A 19,861-nucleotide genomic window follows, 5' to 3' on the forward strand; every position below is an offset into this window, starting at 1 on the left:
GAATGCGACTGTGGAATCTCCCATCATCTACGTCCCACCAAAGGGAGATGTCCAAAAAATTGACACATAACCCTGCATGACCAATCACAAACTTCAAATAATTAGAAAAAGAATTGATTTCTAATAAGAAAGCTTCAATGGTTAAAATGTCACCTTCAATAATAAAAATTAAGTCGTCCACAAAACGAGAATAAAAAGAAATATTATATTTGCTAGTCAAGAATGGAATAAATTCATGCTCTCACCATGCCATAACTAAATAAGTTTTAAATTAGCTAACAGAATTAGGTTTATGAAGAGTGACAACGGGGGAAACATAGTCCTTATGGAACAAGAGACTTATAAAACAAGAATGTTTGATATTTTAAGTAATAGGGATGAATACGATGAAGTCACCCTTTTTGACATACATCGTAGTCAACGTTTAATACATTCTCATTTGTATGAAGCCCTCATGTCTGGTGACATTAGTTTTGAGATGTACGAATTCTGTGTAGTAGAAGAACCCAGAATTGGGGTCATTTTTGGGATACCCAAAATTCATAAATGTGTAAAAAATCCACCTTTTAGACCCATTGTGTCTTCCCCACATTCGGTTACCAAAGGTTTGTCCTTGGTCATTGATTTGGCCCGGTTTTTTTGGACCCTTTTTTTCCCCAATGAAGGCTTTTTCCCTTTTAAATTTTTTTTCCCCGATTCCTTTGGGGGGGCAAAAAAAAAACCTTTTTTAAAACAAACAAAAAATTTTTTGGTGGGGGGTTTTGATAAAAACCCATTCCAGTGGATACGAAGGTTTGTGTAAGCCTGAGAATACTAACTACAGGTACCTTTCAAAGGCCAACTGGGGATATCATGGGGATCTCACAGGCATCAGCATCCAGGATACTTCACCAATTCTTGGATATCATGTTACCACATGCCAATGAGCACATATACTTCCCCCGAACGCTGGAGAAGTTGGCCAGCAATATGCATCTCTTCCACTGTGTGGCAGAATACCCGAAGGTACTGGGTGCAATAGACTGCACGCACATACACATCAAGTCACCACCCAGTGAGCAGGGTAGGCACTACATAAACTGCAAGGGATACCCCTTCATCAACTGCTAGGTAGTGTGCAATGCCCAGGGCATTATCATGGATGTGTGTGCTGGCAGCCCTGAAAGCTATCACCACTCCCACATCTGGCATGCCTCACAGATAGGCATTTGCCAGGGGGGGCATCCCATATGGCCACTTGATGGGGGATGCTGGCTATGCACTGGAACCGTGGATGGTGATTCCCGTCAGAAATGCACACACACCCATGCAAGAATGCCATGATGAGGCACACGCACAAACCAGAATCATCATAGAGCGTGTGTTTGGGATGCTAAAATCACAGTTCTGTTGCTTGGACATATCTGGTGGAGCCTTGCAGGACTTTCCAGGCAAGTGTGCCCACATCTTCATAGTATGTGCCATGCTACACAATATGATCCTGGGGAAACAGCTGCAGCAGGGACAGAGTGGTGAAGGTCTTCACAGCCCACCACCATTGCCAAGGGCCCCACAGGTACAGAGGTACTCAGACCATGAACACCCTGAGCCACCCCCAGTAGGCAGATGGAGGCGTGCCCAGTATGCCCATGCCTTGGCAAGGAGGGAACATATAGCACACACACTGACAGTGTAGGCACCTAGAGACTGACACCTTTCACCACCTGCACACACAGTAAAAATGGATGGCACACACACGAGACTACCTCTAAATTGTCATGTATAAGCAGTCTACTGTGTGCATCCAACATAGGCAGCCCTCAACTATTGCACACACAACCGCTATTGGCACAAGGTAAGTCAACACCTGAACAGTAAATTAAGCTATCAGCATGTGCTGATACTGTATGTATAGATTCATAGGTTCATAGGTAGGTACTTGGCTAACTGCCTGAGGGCATTCATAAGCCTAGCTAAAATGTGTCAGTTTTGCTACCCCATTGTTTAATTAACAGTCTCTCTGTGGAACAGAGCCAATGGCGAGATCCCTGGGGTGTATCTACTGTTCCCCATCCACTCTTCAAGGTTTCTATTGAGGAGTGTTAGTGAGGGGGTCTGTATAATGTATTTAGGGATGTAGTTTCAAAGCATGGGGAGTTTCTGTGACAGGAATCTGTCCCTCCAGCATCTTCTAGTTATTGTTGTGGCAAGGTTTAGCTTACTACAGCATGTTCCTTTAGCGTGGGGGCTGTGAAACCTCCCACCTCTGTCTTTAGTAGTGTGAATTTAGCTGTAGAAAAGGTATTTACTGTAGTTTCCTTGGGTGGGGGAGATGGTTGGGTGTGGAAATCATCAGTAAATAGTCCATGGTCAGATCTAACCAGTGACCGGTTTACCTCTGCTGTGGTGCACCTGTTGCCCATGTTGGTGATTACCACTTCTAGTATGTTTCCATCTCTTATTAGGGAGTTTACCATCTGACACAGGGCATATGAGGTGATAAATTCCAGGAAGCGCTGGGCCTGGAAGTGAGTACTCGAGTAAGTTTCCCAGTTAATGGTAGGGTAGTTGACATCGACCAATACCAACGTATTCGGTAGAACTGTCATGTTTTCCACTGTCTCCAGGTAGGAGGAGTGGTGGTCCTGGGTCATGGAGGGTGATCTGTAGCAAGCCACAGTTTGCACTGCAGTTGTGGCTGATGTTAGCTAAACATGGATGATCTCAGAGGTATCATGCTGCCCCACTAACCTGGAGGTGTAGGTATCCCTAATGAATATGGGTAAACCCCCTCCATGTCTGTGTCAGTCCATGTTCTGTGGCTGAAATATGTGGTATGAGTTGTAGTCCGGTAGTGCTGGTGTGCTCTTAGGAGCCTTAAAAGAGGTCTCAGTTACTGCACAGATGTCGACGTTGTCGATATGGAGGAGTGCTGTGAGTGCGTGCATGTTGTGATTACAATCCCTGGCACTGAGTAACATGACCCTCAATGATTTCGCTATTGTGCTGTTTACGGAGGTGGGAATCACCTTTGAGATTTGCCTAAAAAAGGCACCATGGGGGCGCCAATAGCCTTGGCCAGTATTCCAAAATCTAAGGCTGACACACGCAAGCCGGTATGATATTGTTGCATGCATGTTACCCATCTGTGCTTGTTTCTCATCTTTCCTGTAGGTAACCTACTGGTAAGCAATAGAAAGTGTTAAACTTATACAAGTCTTCTAGCTTCCAAGATAGGCTTTTGTCGTGATTAAGTATCAGTGTTCTGTATGTTCTTGCTGTGTGTAACTGTTTTCTGACTACATGGTGATTTTTCACTGTATATTGTGATCTGAAAGCTCTGTTTATTCACATATTATGTCTGTGATGGACTGCACTTTAGAGGTTCACAGATAGGTAGTAGGCTATCTGCCCAAGGGCATTTAGAAGCATAGCTACAGTGTGTTGGCTTTCTCAGCACCATTGATGAAGTAACGTTGCTTCTGTCAAGCATAGCCAATGAAAGTGATTCCAGGCAGAGTTGCCGGAAGCTGTTGAGGACTGGGGTGGCAGGAAGTGATAGGGGCACTTAGTGATATAAAGAGGACATGTTAATGTGACCAACAGGTCTTGCAGCTATACAACTGGAGGGGCTCCCCCACCCCCTGGCTGTATGGTTCTGGGACACATGATCCCAGGGGTGTATATTCTGTTACCCATTCACACATCAAGGTTTCTCATGAAGTGTATCAGTGAGGGGCTATGCCTAATGTAGTTAAGAATTTAATTTATAGTCTCTCATTTAATTTATGTTTTTATTTCAAGAGTAAGTGAAGCTCAGTGGGTTTGGGTGCCTCCGCCCTTTGCTTAGCCTAGCTTACACATCGAAATAATCTAAATAGGAAATAGGCCAAAGCAAAGTTAATGTCAATAGTGTAATGGTTACAGCATTTGCATAGTACCTGTGCATTCCTGGTTCAAATCCCAATAAAGTCAGAGATGGTTTTCATGTTAAAAAGTAAACCTTAACCACAGCTTTCATATATAGGTAGCATTTTTCAGTATAATAAACATTTGAAACACCCATATATACCCATGTATGCTGGAGGGTAAAGTCAACAGAGAATGTAATGCTATGTAAGCACATGGTGAGATGTTACTTCACTGAAATGTATATATCCTGAGTAGTTAGCAGATGTGGCCGTGTTTGCGTGCACAGGTTGTAAGTTTTAACGTTTGTTTAATTGCTGCTTTAATGTCACACAAACACTTTTAAACATGCTTACAACTGCCTAAATGAGCCTTATTCTGGAGTAAAACACATTTTTAAAGCATCAGAGGTGTTGAACCCTGGACCATGCACACCATAGTCATGGGATTTACCACTAAGCCATCTGAGCTGTATACGTATACCCTGTATGATGTACCTATGTTTCATGGTCTTTAGACTACACCTTATACTATAGGAATTCCACAGTACTGCCCACAAATGAGACAGTCACTTTGTGTACACATGTACAGTAAATTGTAATGTACTGTAGTTTGTGAATCAACATATACAAGTCTAGATATGTATAACTGTTACAAATATATATACATATACATATACATATATATATATATATATATATATATATATATATATATATATATATACACACACATCAGTGATGTCTACACATGGATAGAAATATATATATATATATATATATGTATATATATATATATATACAGTTACATCTATAGCCATATATATAAACATCTATGAGCACATTTTGTGACACAGAAGCAATCCAAAGGAATTGAAGTGTACACAAAACACATGCAGCTCTGCTATTATAACTTTATTTATTTTATTTATTTATTTTATTTAACATTTGTTGACCGGGAAAGTCCGACTAGGTTCCACAGATCCTGTTTTCAGCGGAGGCCCAGGGAGAAATGCTCCAGAAGCATGTCTTTAGATAATTAATAACTATTAATATTAACTTAATTCACCACAGAAAGGATGGTTGTTATGTATGTGGAGATTGGGGTGGGGGTAGGAATGATGGACAATGAAATTATGCATCAAGGAGAGCCTGGGTTGGATGTTCAATAAGTGAACTGGAGGGGTATACATGGAGTATGTGGACAATATAAAAAAGAAACAAAACAAGAAACATTCCCATCCATAATACACCCTGTCAGGTCACATTGCAACACTTAATTCCACATACATATGAATATTAACATGTATCATACATATGTACACCAACTGACTGTCACATTTGTTTTCAGTAGTGAGGAATGCTTGTAGTAAAATGTATATTCTAAACACCATAACATTTGTACATATCTTAGATGCCTTAGTGGTAAAGTCAGTGACTGTGTTGTTCATGGTCCCAGGTTCATGACCTGCAAGGGCTGTTAATTTATTTTGAGGGCCAGAATAAGGGCTGTCAGATGCAGGTTGATTAAAGCACATTTAATCAGTTGTAAATGTTTTTGTGTGGGTTTGCGCGATGGTAAGCGGCGCTTAAACACGGTTAAATGAATAATAACTTTACAGGTTTAACCTTTGCTTAACGTTGCGCAGACCATGGGCAAACCTGCTTATAACTACTTAAATGTGCATTAATCACACTTTCCCTACCAGTGCCTGTTCTGAGAGGTAAAATAATACCCACTTCCAGGATTCTAACCCGCAACCATGTACACCATCCTCAGAGTAACCTACCACTAAGCTACGTGAGATGTACCTATGCCAGTTGTGTATTTAGACAGGTTAAAACACAAAAGGGAGGATTGTGTGGAAATAGGACAAACTGCCATGTACCCTATGAAAGGTGTATGCTATATATATATATATATATATATATATATATATATATATATATATATAGAGAGAGAGAGAGGTAGAGATACATACATACATGTCGATATATAGAGATATACATATATATGTAGATATATAGATAGGGTAAAAACATGTACACATCTATGGAGGTATATATATATATATATATATATATATATATATATATATATATATATAAATAAATGCATGCAATAATATATATTATATATCTATATTTATATCTATATACACACACGCACATATATATATATATATATATATATATATATATATATATATATATATATATATATATATATATACATGCATGTGTGTATACAGCAATTGAAGTGTTCAAATCTAAGTATAACATGGACCATAGCAATCACACATTCTGCCACCCCTAAACAATATGAACATAACATATGAAGAGTATATGGCAATACACTATTACAGATATATTCTATGGACATGAGCCAAATAGGGTTAGTCACCAACACAACTACAATGACTGCAAATATCCATGACAGAAATACACAGACATCTTTCATTTAGCAAACCTTTATTACAATTCGATGTATTGCCAAAAGGTGTCAAGGACTAACAATGCCTGCATGCTATACAGGAAGCATTTAACAGTGCCTTAATGAATCAGCCTGCAATTACCATAGTATTAGTCCACTAAGGGATATGTGTTCCCATTAGTACCATTAGACAATGGGGCTCACATATTATGCTTGCACATGCCACTGTTCCAAGTATAATGCCACTGTCCACAACCTGATATCAATGTATGCCTTTCAGGGCAGGAATGTGTGTGACACATGCTGTAGTTAGCATCCACCTGTGTGTCCCAGTAAACCTATTGTCTGTCACTTCCACACATGCATGATTGTGTATACTTCACATATATATGGCAGTACTTCATGTACATGTATGCATGTGTATCACACAGCACAGATACAGATATATAATTTACGGGCCACATACAGGTATCTGGTAGTAAACCGGTGTGATATGCATATATACTGAGAGTTAAGATGTGCATAGCTGTAAACCTGTGTGTTTACAATAGGAGTCCATTACAATGTGTTCTGTATATCTAAGTGTATGAGCATGCACACTGTGGCCTAATGTGGTTAGAATCCATGTGCATCCCAAACAACCCTGTGCTACTAAGTGTATGAGCGTACCCACTGCCACCTTGTGTAATTTGAGTCAGTGCATCCAAATAAGCCCTTTGTTTCTAAGTGTATGAGCATGCCCAGTATAACCTTGTGTAGTTGTAGTCATAGTGCATCCCAAACGGCCCTGTGCTACTAAGTGTATGAGCATGCCCACTGTGATCTTGTGTAATTGGAGTCAATGCATCCAAACAAGTCCTGTGATTCTATGTGTATGAGCATGACAACTGTAATCCTGTATATTGATAGTAGTTGTCCATTCCACAGATGGACATACTCCAGTTCAGGGCTTGTTGTGCTACAACTATACCTCTCAGACCTACCTATGTCTTACGTGCAGATGATGTGTCTTGTTTGTGCATACAGGTTGTAATGGACTCCTACTTTAAACACACAGGTTTACAGCTATGTACATCTTAACTATTAGTATCCATGTTGATGTCCTCAATCTTAGAAGGGCATTCTGACTGCCTTTAAATGTGCAGTCTCTGTGGCGTGTCTCGTAACCGCGTAGTACTGTAATATTGATCTGTAGATAGGCAGGCGTTCTGATACCACCACTAGCAACTGTGTGTGTGTGTGTGTGTGTGTGTGTGTGTGTGTGTGTGTGTGTGTGTGTGTGTGTGTCAATAAATGGCTGAGTGTGGTTGTGTGTGTGTTTTTGTGACTGCATCCTCTCATGACAGTGGGTTTTACTGCTTTCCAAAGAGAAACCACCTTTTGCACTGGCCTTTATCCTTGTCATCTCCTAAACCACCCTTTCCCCCCTCCCCACTGCAAGTAATCAGTCCTGTGATGTCACCCAGCTCAGAAGCAGAATCAGAGTAAGTGTAATTGTATGGGTTCTGTGGCACATACCCCAACTGCATACCACTCTACTAGTTACCTTTACATAGGCAAGACTTGTAAGCACAATACTGGCAAGTGTGTGTATTTGTGTGTGTGTAACTACCCTGTAGTCAGGCATACACATGTGTTATGTCTTTTAACATGCTGCACACCATGGTAGTCATCTGTGGTGAGTGGAGTCTACAAATTATTACATACTTAGAAATAGAAAAGAACAGACAGTCAAGAATGACTACTGTTGGCTATGTTATTTTCCTGTGCCACTGTCGAGCAGTGATACAGATGTGGTCCCTATTGGTCCATTGTGGATGTGTTGTGTATGCCTCACTGCCTGTCTTGTGAGCAATGCATTTTGGGCTACTCACTTTTTTCCCACTGGGCACCTGCAACATATGTGGTGCCATCAAATGTGATCCACAAAGGACATACAATGCCTTACACACATGCCCTGTATGGACAGATGCCACTGACACCAGAGAATACCTGTATCATGATATCAATGCAAGTGCAGGGTCAACCTGTGCTCTATTAGTAGGTCCTGCCACACCAGGTCAGGATTGGCACATCTCATGATAACAATCTGTGCACAGAACATGTGCCAGGCAAACCAGGTACACTTAAACATGTCACTGTACATTAATGTGGGACATGCACATCCCAGGCAATGTCCATGTCAAGGACTATCAAACACAGATATGGCATGCATTGCAAAGCAATGGCCACACACAATGGTAACCAGGATGACAGGACAGTTAATACAATACCCATCTGTGTGGACATTGCAAACACTACACTCCTGAACCACACTGCAGACCATTGTCAGGTGGCCTGATGCCAAGGATTACCCCTCACCCAGCCTTGTACAGACTTCTTGCACAGCCAACCACTGCACACCCATGAAGCAATGCACACATGCATGTCAGTACTGGCACCTTGCGTCTGCATGTGGGGTATGAACTTCCCAACCACAGTCACACCCAGTATAACTCCCATTGGCATACTGACTGATGTCAGACACGTTCATATGCCCTAGCCCATAGAATCTCAGGATAACCCCTGTGGTGCATGTAATACTTGTGCACTACTGTAGTTTGGCAAACTAAGTAGTTAGGAAGTATATTTGTGAGCCTGCCAAAGTGTGCCAATGTGTCTGAGTCCCTTATAGAGTGTGGTTGTGTTGACAATGACATCTGTTCATGTGGACAGCCATGTGTGCTACACCTAATGTATGTCTACTATATCTCTTTTGCAGATGTCGCTCACCAGCACACATATATGTTCTTACAGCACACCACCATGTCAGCTATGTGGCACATGGAGTAACTGCATGCACTTGTAATAGTAATGACTAGTCAGTCAGGGGTTTGAACCTCTGTACTGGTAGGTGTGTGACAGATGATGCTTAGGTTTTAGTCTCCCAGCCCTTCTCTGATGTACTTTGCCTCTGTCTGTCTATCACACACACTCTCTGGTGAATGTGGAGATGTACACCTGCTCAGCAGCAGCTTGTGTTTTGTAAGTGATGGTCATGATCAGGTGATGGCCTCTGCACCTATAGCAATCCTCCTCTAGCTGATTGCATATGGAACATTCCCATAGCCAATTGCATGGAAACACAATACAATATCTCGGAACATCATGTTGGTGTTTGCCCATGACAGTCACTGTAAGTGGAACCTGGATCTGGTGTTTGGAAAACAGCATCACAGATGAAATCTGGATATCCGTCAAACAACATACACAGTGGAAAATAGCCTAACGATGGGAGGGTGATGTGCCAGACATGACTACAGCATGTACGTGTAGCTATGCTTCATTCAGACTACTGACAATTTAACAAGTTGTGTGTGTGTGGTAATGGCTAGTCTGCATGTTTTAATAACTGACAAGACAGTGCTCTGTGTGTGAGGAAACCCCATCTGTAGGGTCATCTGTGGACTGGTCAGTGTGTGGATCCATTTGTTTCTTGTGTTACTCACAGAATACACATCTGTGAACTGCAGAAGCATAGTGTGAGGATTGCAATCAGTACATGGTGACAGTGATGAGAGTTACTGCCATCGCATCCCTGATTGGACATACGTCACATGAAACAGTGGTATGACAGTCACTGTCTGAGATTATCACAGTGACATGCCAATAGTGAGCTACTGTTCATAGCTGCAGTCACAAGTCATCTACGCTTTGGACAGATGTCATGCATTATATATGCATGTGTTGTACTCCCTCTGCAAATGTATGACATCTGTTGTCGTGGGTTGATGGTAATATCTATGCATGCTGTTATAAGTAATTCTGAATGCTGTTGACCATTACTAAGCTTATCTGTGTTAAAACTGCAACTCCATAGGCTGTATGGATTGGAGGTCCCGGCAGAACCACCTGTCCCACTTCAGTTGGCCATGGCACCACACACCAGCATGTCAGGGGCCCAGCCTTGGACCTCCACCTCTGTTGGCTCTGCACCACCTTCGGTTGGAACCACCACTGAGGATGGGGCCTGCCCCCCCTGGGAGCAGGTCCAGATAGGAACTTTTCAGCTGTCGTACAGTCCAGGCCCTAGTGCGTAGGGGGCTCAATAAGGGGTTTTGAGGCCAGCTACGCCAGCTCAAGGGCAGAGTGTCACATTTAGAGGGTGAGCCTGCTCCTCCTAGACAGCCCCCAGCACAGCCACCTTTGCAGCTGTGACGGTGCAGTGGTGGCTGGCCATGGGTGGGGACCTTCGTCCCACTGTTTCCATTTGGGGGCTCATGGGCTTGTAACTGCCCAACACCCCTCCCCGTCCAAGATGTACCCCCCACATGTGTCATATACCGCCCCTGTATGCTGTCTTGTCTGTCATCCTACCCAACCTATCCTCCACGAGCATACCTACTCTCCTTCCCCAACATCCCACTCTCACCTTATGAAAATGGAAACAAAAGGCCAATCTGTTCCCAGAACAACTTTTGCCCCATACATAGCTGTCCATTTTACACACGTGTCCACTGGACACATGTAACCTTTTTAACTTGCATCACAACATACTACTGTTGTCCTCACCCCTCTCTCAGGTGCATGATCCTGGTATGTACATGACTTCTAAAGTTTCCAGGTACACATGAAGCAGACAACCCCATTGTATACATGACATTACCGGTCCCTCTATGGTTACCACATTTAACTTTTTAATGACGATGATGTTGCACACAGCACATTGCAAGAGTACTGTTTTCTCATAATGATTGGACAGGAACTGTTTTGTTACTGTAAATGAAATACTCAAAGTAATGTATTTAATGTTTGCGTGTATTAATGACACATGTATGTCTGAGGGAGTCTTGATATTACATAGGACAACACCACTACATAATACAGGAGCTGCTTGTGTTTCCCTTTTCATTCTGTTTTACTGCTTTATTGTCACATGGTATGTTCTTGATATATCTATATATATCTATATCTATGTATGTATATATATCTGGACATAAACACACACAGACACACACACACACACACACACACACACACACACACACACACACACACACACACACACACGCACACACACACACACACACACACACACACACACACACACACACACACACACACACACACACACACACACACATATATATATATACATCTACATAATGGAATACATTTCATATACTGTTGAATGACTGTGCTGGATGCTATGTTTATAACATCCAATGTCTTTATATCTGCCATGGCTTAGTGGTAAATCACATTGGCTGTGGTGTGCTGGGTCCTGGTTTTGAGCCTTGCAGAGGCCATTTATTTTGTTGCTGGGCAGAACAAGGGCCGTTGGATATGGAGTGATTAAGGCACTTTTAAGCAGGTGTGAGCAGGTGTATGTGGGTTTGCTCGATGGTAATCAGTGGTTACTTTTTGTTACAGTTCCTTACACTCAGTTACCTTCTTGATTGCTTAACCTGTGTAGGCAGTGTTTACCCCCATGCAAACAGGCTGTAACCCGCTCACTGCTGCTTAAAAATGCTTACTTCCGCTTACCTCCATGCTAATTTCTTCAAAAGAAAATAAAAAAGGGGTGATAGGAAAGTGGTGAAAAATGGGCACAAAGTGGAAAGACAGTAGGCAAGATAGCTAGGGATGTGCAGGAAGGGTGTAGGGAGGGTCCATAACTGTCCATTTCTTCTACAGCAACGGCTGCACATATGAAATAAATTCAGCGGTACATTTGGACACTCACAACCCTGAGAGATAGATGAGGACAACAGTATTATGTTGTGATGCCAATTAGAAATGTTTGCATGTGTCCAGTGGACATGAGTGCGAAATGGACAGCGTGCTTTTTTTGCGGGAACAGATTGCCCTTATTTTCTTTTACTTTTAGGTGAGAATGGGATGTTGGGGAAGGAGAGTAGATATGATCAAGGAGGATAGGTTGGGTAGGATGACAGACAAGACAAACAAGACATGTACAGGGGCGGTATATGACATGTTTGGAGGGAACACCTTGGATGAGGAGGGGTGTTTGGAAGTCACAAGCCCATGAGCCCACAAATGGATACAGTGGGACTGAGGTCCCCATCCATGGGCAGTCACCACTGCACCTTCACAGCCCAAAAGGTGGCTGTGCTGGGGGCTGTGTAGGAGGGGCAGGCTCACCCTCTAGTTGCGCCACTTGACCCTCAAGCTGCATAGGCGGACTTGAATCTCCCTGTCAAGCTCCCTACGCACCACAGCCCGGACCGTACCATGGGTGACAGGTTCCTGTCCGCACCAGCTCCCCGGGAGCCAAGCCCCATCCCCTGCAGCAGTTCCACCCCAGAGGTGGTGCAGGGCCAATGGACGAGGAGGTCCCAGGCTGGGCTCCAGATGTGCTGGTGCCCGGTGCCATGGCCAGCTGAGGTGGGACAGGTGGGTCCACTGGGACCGGCCTTCCCATACGAGCTATGTTGTAGCATGTTTAAGGCAAATATGGGTTAGTAATAGTCAACAGCATTCATGATTATTCATAACAGCATGTATAGGTATTCCTGTTACCCAGAGCACCAGATATAAAATAGTTGCAGAGCAGGCGGAACACATGCCTATATGGGTAAACAGTGGCCATTACAACAACATGTAGGTTTCATTGATGGCAGCAGAAAACCAATATGGGGTTATTTTAACATGGCACATGCATAGAAACAGATGTGAATATTTATAAAACAATAGGACATATGTCCCAACAAAGGTTAGGAGTGTAGACATACCAAATGAGTTGTGTAAATTGGTTATTTTTGCACATATGGTAGGGGTGAGAGAGAGTTCAATTAACAACTAATAAATCCTTGTAGTTTACACAACATTCATAGTCACTGCAGTGGTCTGTCCCTTACATGTATTATTACACTACCCAATGGCATTATATTGTACAATGGTATGTTTGTAGATTAGTATGTACGGGACCTGAGTCTTACGTACAGGCTTGTCAAGATGCAGGTGTAATGCAACATGTTTTGAGACTGCTGTCATAAACTTTGGGTGAGATGCTGGGATGACATTTATGTTTGCATGTACATTCTCTGACTATGTACAAGTGTGATTATCAGTTATATGTCATTTACCACTGCCTACATTTCTTGAATCATCACACTAATTTGTCAGGGGACCAGGGAAAAGGCAGGTGATGTGGGCCATTTATCAGGACATACTGGGTGGATTGGAACAGTTGACTGGGCAGATTGGAACAGCTGAGGGGTATGAATATGCATACCACTTTCTATCTGAGTATTCTAGCATAATCTGTACAGTTGTTAAGTGTATGTATGCATACAGCTTTCTCTCTGAACATTATAACAAACTGTGTGCAGTTGTGTGGAATGATTATGCATACAACTCACTGGTGCTCCTGGGATCCAAAGCCCTGTATGCATACAGCTTTCTCTCTGAACATTATAACAAACTGTGTGCAGTTGTGTGGAATGATTATGCATACAACTCACTGGTGCTCCTGGGATCCAAAGCCCTGCTGTGTGTGACAAAAGCATTACAGTTAAGATCACTGTACACTATGCTATCAGGCAATTGTTGTGAAGTTTTGCAATGCATTTAGTCTAATATGACTGACCTGTTTGCACTTCCAACATTGCTGTACAGCACTTCATACACATTTTATCTGCATACCACAGAGTGGGTAACACTGCTTACTACAACAGTACTATTTAAGAACAGCAACAGTACAACAACATATGACTGCAGAGTAAATAGAAGCAATGCAGAGGTTACACCTTTATTCGCAGCATATTACACAAATCTGTATACTGGTACAACACTTTCTGAGGCTCTTATATTTATTTCTTATGACAGTACATGCAGGCTATTTAGTAACATGCCTCACAACGCATCCTTTACAACCTAGCATCATAGGCTTGCTGGTTCGCAGCATGCTCATCTGCAGCTGTCAGAGACGTGCAGTGATATTTAGCCATACCTATCCATAGTATACACAAGCTAGGCAATTATTAACTATGTAGTGGAAGGAGTACTTACTCAGTTCTGGGGCATTCTGCATCTGCCTTGCTTCATGGATCCACTGTTCCAGGACATCCCCCCTCCACCGCTTCAGGTCTGCATGGTGGTGCCTGACCTGCTCACCAGTCCGGGAGATACCTGTGGCACTAGTGAGGTCACGGGCGAGACTGTCCCAGGTCTCCATTTTGTACTGCAAGCCCTGGTATTGTCTGTGCAGTAGTCTCCTGTCATGGTGCTTTACCAGGAGCCATACCATGAATTTGGACTCCTGGATGCCCCAGCACTTCACTCTAAAATGAGTGCCTTCTCCCACTCCAGCCATTCTGTTTGTAGGGGGATGCTACAACTAGTTATGAGCCATATTCCCACCACTTCAATTTAAGTAGAGCTGGATTCCCGCACTTTTCTGTAATTGGCCTGTTTCGAAAAGGCTAAGCTATGTCTTATTCATTACAGGTTATATATGTAACTGGTATCCATCATTCATGTGTGCATACACTGTATGGGGTCCTGGGGAATTTATAACTTTATTACAGTGACACCTCAACTCTATGTTTACTGCAGTACTCCAATTCACATATATATGGTCTGTGGCAGGTTATAGAACATTACACTGTACATAGATTCAGTTCACATGTTTGATTTGATTTCCCTGTGGTGAAGATTAGTTTGCTGATACCTCCTTTGTATGTATTGCTATCATGGCGTAGTGGTTAGTTACTGTGACTGTGATGTACAGGTTCCTGAGTTCTAGCCTTGCAGAGGCTGTTTATTTTGTTGCTGGCCAGAACACGAGCTGTTGGGTACAGAGTGATTAAAGCACTTTAAAGCAGTTGTGAGCGGGTGTGCGCAGGTTTGCACAGAGCTAAGCAATGCTAACCTCTGGTTACAGTTTCTTCCACTCAGCCTGTACATTGCTTCACCAGTGTGGTACTCACATACCGGTGGCCAAACAGGCTTACACCCGCTTGCTCACGCACTTGCAAATGCAGTGCATTTGGTGTTTGTATCTGACACTCACACCCCTGGGTGGGGGTGAGGACTACAATAATACCTTCTGATGCCTATTACATCGGCTTACATGCCTACAGTGGGGTGTTGTGGCCATGTGTTCATAGATGTTGTGTAGTGGGTTATGCAATGACACATATGATCATACCATACTTAGCCATTTGAACTGGACTGTGCTGAAGTGGGACCCATATCGGGAATGGCTGTCCATTAGGCATAAGCATGCCGGTTGACTGTACAGAATCCGCGGCCTGTCCAGAGTTTGCTTCATACTATTGGTGTGTTCCTCTTACAATCTGCACCTGTCTTGCAAATACCTGGAAACTGACACCATTAAATACAGACAAGTAATTGGGTTTAGGACCCCACATCCTTCAGCCGAGTCATGCTAATGCATACTTATTATTCTATCAGTTTTCTAAAGTTGTAAGTGGAATATGTGCTTTCTGTCCCTATTTGTTTCCCCAATGGTTTATGTTCTGTCCAGTGGTTTTGCTCTTAGGGGTTGAGAGGTATGGGCATAAGCTCTGCCCATTTCAGAATATTACTTACATTCCCAGGGCAGTCCTAATACAACTGCGCCAGCCAACACCTGCACGCCTAGGCCCATAATTGCATACCCATAGTTTCTCCACCTGCCCTCCTCTACAACACTCATCCTTACTGTGGGTGCAGGTGGTGTCTAACCACACCACTACACATTGCCCACTCTCCACGTGTCAGGACCCATGTCATACATTGTGTCGACCCATGGGTTATCAGGCTTGCACAACCTACTAGTCCATGTATGTCTACAGCCTGGTTTGATGAATCATTACAGGGACTGACTCCAATGATCAGTAATTTTTGGGGTGTCCCTCAAGGGACATTGATGTCTTGGTTTCAAGATTAGACTTGGCAGGTCTCCCCCAGTGGTAGTATCCTGCCTGTGGTCTGTGAAGCAATGGTGTGTTTACTTGTATCTTGTGTTTGTATGTTTCACCTGTCTAGGTGGGGGTGGTTGGTGCTACGTGTTACACTTTTGTTGATTGGACCCCTCACCCCCATTTGCACAGCCTGTGAACATATGTAATTCGTAACTGCTGTATCATATCCTAGCTATTTACATGTGTATATTTACACACACACACACACACACACATATATATATATATATATATATATATATATATATATATATATATATATACATCAACATTACGATATACAGATATATCTGTATATGAATGCATACATGTATATATTTATATATTGCTATGTATATCTAACAACATATGGGTGTATGGGTGTCTGCATATGTATATATCTATATGTGGGTATGTATATGTACTCTGTCTCTGTATGTATACATTTGTACTATGGAGAGGGAGAGGTGTATCTCCATGTCACTATGGGTAGATATACACACACATTCCTCTACATATATACATCTACATCTGGTTACTCCATTCTCTGCCATGTAGATTAGACTTCGCTGCAGTGGGACTCGTAGCGGGTGTGGCTGCTCGTTGGCCGACGCCTCTGCCCAATGAACACTTTTGCTCACATCCCTGGGACTGTCCGCATAGGCCCACATCAGCCAACACCTGCACACCTAGACCCATAACTAGTTAGCCATAGTTCCCCCAGCCGCACCTCCTCTTCTGCACCCATCCTTACTCTGGGTACAGGTCAAATCTGAACACACCATTACACGCTGCCCACTCTCCACTTCACGGGACCCATGTCATACGATGTCTCGACCCATGGGTCATCAGGCTTTCCCACCCTTGTATTATGGGTATGTACACACCCCAGCCAGAATGGTCATCATTTCAGCTTCCTTTGGATATATGTCAATTTTTGCGGCGTCCCGCAAGGGACGCTCCTGTCTGTTCCAAGATTAAATTTCACGTGTGCACTCTGCCCCCCCCCCCGGTTGTATCCTGCCTGTGATCTGGGGAGTGGTGGACTATTTACATTGTTTGTGGGTTTGTGTGTATGTTTCCTCTGTCCGGCTGCAAGAGGGGTGGGTCATGCTACGAAGATGCCTTTGGTTGGGTGAAAGCACTTAGTCAGTTACAGATGATGTTGTTTTAGACCTTGGATGATTAAAGCTGTTGTGAATTTTACTTTGGGCTGCACTGGTATTTCTTTTTACCAGTTCCTTCCTGTTTTCGATTTTATGATATAACCTATTTCCCTGAGATAGTGGGAGGCATTGACTGCACCCACATTGCAAAAAAGGCATTAAAGGTACTAGCAGTAGGTAAAGGGAAATAATTGAACTGCCTGGTGATCCATAATGGACAAGGTGTAATACATAATGTGTCAGGAGGCCACCCAGGCAGTGGCCATGACTCCTACATCTGGCAAAAGGGTGACTTATTTCTGCAGTCTGTGCATGGCAATTTTCCATATTAGCATCATATTGATGTTGCCACATATAGCTTGGAGCCATTGCTACTGACATCAGTTAAAAACCCACACAGCATGGCAGAGAATGCATATAACGCCACACAGGCAAAGATCTGGATTTTTATTGAATGCATGTTTGGACTGCTTAAAGCCTGCTTCCACTGTCTAGATATCTCTTGTAGTGCATTGCATTTTGCACCTGGAATGTGTAGTAAAATCTTTGCAATGTGTGCAATATTACAAATATTGCTATGCAAATAGATACAACAGTGGAAGGACATTTGTGAGGATGAAATCTTGAAATCATCAGTGGAGGAAGTACCTGATGACAAGCCAATGAAGGAGCTTAGTACAGGGGATGACTATGTGAGGTGGAGGTGAACACGTAATATAGCACTGGCTAAAAGGCAGTGTCTAAATCGTAACTATGGGCCAGAGTAAGCACAACCTACAACAGTAAAAAGGGATGCATGTAATAATACACCCAATAAGTGCTATAGCATGCATGGACTGGCTACAGTGTTCATTAGACACATTATCCTGATAGAGTTGTCACTATATGTACAGGTTTGAAGGGCCATAGTGACTAGGACAGCATGTGTGTGTTTATGGGTAGGTATAGGTGGGTGTGGGTTATTGCTGTGAATGGCAATGTGAGTCCAAAGTCAAACTATTGAAAACCTATGTTGGGTACTGCTTCGCCCCCCCCCCACTAATTATGTGTACCCACTCTTGAATCATGCAACAGTGGGGAAAAGACAAATCCCAATTTTCAATATTTAGGGATTTTTATGTTTTTAATTTTCAGTCAAATAAGTGGAATCTGCCACATCTCCACAATGCTGCATGTATGGCCAAGGCACTCCCACAGGTCTTCATGTAGATCATGTACTAGTTCAACCAGCTCAGCTGTGGTTATATCGGTCCCTGCCTGTCTCTATATAATGACCATGCATATGTTTTTCATAGTGGCCAAAGAAATACTCAGTTCAGGATGGTGGTGGTATTCATGGTGTGACTGGTCACAAGCACCCTGTCCACTGATGCTCTCCTCACAATCACTGGAGTTGGAGTCAACTAAGAATGACTCTGCTGCTAGATATGATGGTACCCTTGAGCTCATATGATTGTGCCATCCCATCTTACAGAAGCATCCTGGGTCTTAGGGGTGGGTTGAACAAATACAGGTGCAGGAGTTGTGTCTGTGGAAGGGGATATGAATATGGTAATCATATTATCCATGACTAGCACTGTTACTGTTACCCTTGACTGTGGCATGACTGTGCTGCAAACATCATCTAACCCAGAATGTTGCCTGATATATGGTGTATCTATGGCCATAGTGGAGGAAGCAGATAACACAGCACCTGATGTCTTATAAAAGGTCCTGTCAGATGTGGTCACAGAAGGCTTGGCCAGATCTCTCTCATTCCAGAGCATCAACATACCACATTTACAGGCAACTTGTATCACATGTCATTCTCTGCTGGAGAGAATCTTCCTTGTGGTGGCATTCACCTTCAGGCATAACAAAATGTAATATCAGGGAACCTTGTTAAGGCTGGTGGCATATTATACATATTATAACCAAGTGTTGATATGTCCCATGATGCAAGATTAGCCAAGTGTACCACTGCCATCTCTGTAGTGTCAGTAGGTATGTTATATTTCTAGGTACTGCTTTGACCCATAACAAGGGCCACATTACCATGAACAGTGGATCTTACAGAAACAGTGCCATATCTGGGACAGCTCCTGTGTCTTGTTGATCTTATCTGGAACAGCTCCTGTATCGTGTATATCTATGGGATACAGTGGAAGACAAAGAGATCGAAATTGTGGATAGTTACATGTGTAGGGAAATGCACTGATGAACTGTGATTTTATGCAAGAGTGTGGAAGTGCAACAGGCCAATCAGTGAAGTTGCCTGCATTATTCAACATCTTTCCTGAGAGTGACTTAAATTGTGCATGACAAGTACAGTATATCAGCCCATAGTGGACTCAGCTGGTATAAGTGCCTGCAGAGTTGTGATTGTGCAGCACAGAGGTGGGATGTGGATTACAAGGTACAGTGTTTCATTGAACCTGCTGGTTCCCCCAGCCCTCTCCCCACATTGGAAAGTGAATACTTCTA

General features: G+C 42.9%; 1 protein-coding gene across 4 annotated transcripts in view; it reads left to right on the plus strand.

Moving 5' to 3' along the window:
- Positions 1–19,861, plus strand: part of LOC122793621 (membrane-spanning 4-domains subfamily A member 4A-like) — a 562,524-nt gene that overhangs the window by 446,001 nt on the left and 96,662 nt on the right. The gene's annotated exons all lie outside the window — the stretch shown is intronic.

This window comes from Protopterus annectens, chromosome 2.part0 (genome assembly GCF_019279795.1).
Source record: "Protopterus annectens isolate FY-2018-M chromosome 2.part0, PAN1.0, whole genome shotgun sequence".
Taxonomy (NCBI): Eukaryota; Metazoa; Chordata; order Ceratodontiformes; family Protopteridae; genus Protopterus; species Protopterus annectens.